Raw genomic sequence first — 2,229 nt, forward strand, 5'->3', positions numbered from 1 at the left:
TCAATTTTAACTTGAGACCAGTTTAAAGACATATCACTTTTTAGAGTGTCTACTGAGCATTTTCTCCTAGTGATTTTCTGGTGAGTTTCTTTTATTTTTCAGCTGATAATGCAATAGGACGTTCCCTTCTCAGGGAAAACTGAAAGTTTGTAATAAGAAAAAATTGATGGTTTTAATTACTTCTTTGGCATAAATGCAACAATCATATTTTCCTTTATGAGCTCTTCGAAACTGCTCTCATGATTCAAAGGCTCTAATAAAGTTGTCCCCATCATAGGAAGACAAGCAAGTCACGCAAAAGCCCTTAGGAAGGTTGGCATGAGATCCCTCTCTGTGCTAGTCAAGTTCTTGGTTACAAGCAATTGAAACTGACTCTAGTCATTTAAGCAGAAAAGAACTTATTGACAGAATATTAATTTCTAATGAGATCTCTAAGAAGGCAGAAAAATCAGGCTTGAAACATGGGGGGAAAAAGAGAATCTATGTAGTCAGAACAAGAGCCCAGGCACATTTATCACTCGGTCGGTCGCAATCAGTGACGATGCTGATGCACCACTATAAGACCTAATACGGGCACTACTGCCACTGCCCCCAGTGCCATGGAGTGTCTGTGCTGCCATTACCTTGGCCATGCTTCTCTGAGTTCATATCTGGAGATGTCTGATTGGCCACACCAAGGTCATGGGCTCCTGCTCTAGTTACAAAAGAGGCTGGGAAAATGAATCTGGTCTTTTCAGCTTCTGTGATGACAGCTAGGCTCTGCACCCTACTAAACCTCAAATTCTGAAACAGGGGAAGGCCATGACAGACAGGCAAACATTCATTTCGTTCATGGAATGACTAAGGAGAGTTACTGAAACATGGATTTGTTTTATCTTACTTTAACCTTCATCTCTTTTTAAATCTTCACCCTTTTTTTCTAAAAAAAATTTTTAAAAGTCCAAGTAGCATTTTGGCTATGTTTCTCCAAGAGCTTATGTTTGGAAATAAATGCCTTTTTTTTTACTTATTTTATTTTTAAATTAAATTTCTTGGGATAACATTGGTTAATAAAAATATATAAATTTCATGTGTACAACTTTATTATAGTTGTAATTCTTCAAAAATTAGTGTATGTACTGTACTCTAATGTGTGCCCACCACCTGAAGTCTAGTCTCCTTCTGCCACCTTGTATTTGACTCCCTTTCCTCTCCAGTAACCACTATTCTGTTGTCTGTATCTATAAATTCGTTTTGTTTGTTTGTTTGTATTATTTATTCATTTGTTGCTTTTTGTTTTATATTCCACATATGAGTGAAATCATAAAATCCATTGCATTCCTAAATATTAACAGTGAAATATCAGAAAAAGAAAACGATCTCATTTACAATTGCAACAAAAAGAATAAAATATCTAGGAATAAACTTGACAAAAAGAAAGAAAGTGAAGGATCGGTGTACTGAAAACTACAAGACATGGTTGACAGAAACAGAAGAAGACACAATGAAGTGGAAATATATGCTGCGTTCATGGATTGGAAGAATTAACATTGTTAAAATGGCCATATCACTTAAATATCTTTTTCCTTGCTTAAGAAGCCAAGACCTGGTAATATGAATTCATTCAGCCGTTATATAAAACAGTATGGAGTTTCCTCAAAAAATTACAAATAGAATTACTGTATGATCCAGCAATTCCTCTTCTGGGTATTTACCCAAAGGAAATAAAAACACTATGTTTAAGAGATAACTCCCATGTTTATTGCAGCATTATTTACAGTAGCCAAGACATGGAAATAACCTAAGGGTCCAGCAATGGATACATGGATAAGGAAATGTAACATATATGTAACATATAATAGTCCATTGTGTGTATGTGTGTGTGTGTGTGTGTATGTGTGTTTATGGTAGAATATTATTCAACCATAAAAAGAAGGAAATTCTGACATTTGTGACAACATAAATGGACCCTGAGGGCATTATACTAAGTGAAACGAGTCAGGCAGAAAAAGGCAAATACTGTATGATCTCATTTATATGTGGAATCTGAAAAAAGATGAACTCATAGAAACAGAACAGATTGGTTGTTGCTAGAGATGTGTAGGGGGGACAAAAGGTACAAACTTTCAGTTGTAAGACAAATAAGTCCTGGGGATCTACTGTACAGCAGTGACTGTAGTTAGCACTACTGTATTGTATATTTGAAAGTTGCTAAGAGAGTAGATCTCAAAAGTTCTCATTACAAGAAAA

Source organism: Pteropus medius, unplaced genomic scaffold (assembly GCF_902729225.1).
Source record: "Pteropus medius unplaced genomic scaffold, Ma_sr-lr_union100, whole genome shotgun sequence".
NCBI lineage: Eukaryota > Metazoa > Chordata > Mammalia > Chiroptera > Pteropodidae > Pteropus > Pteropus medius.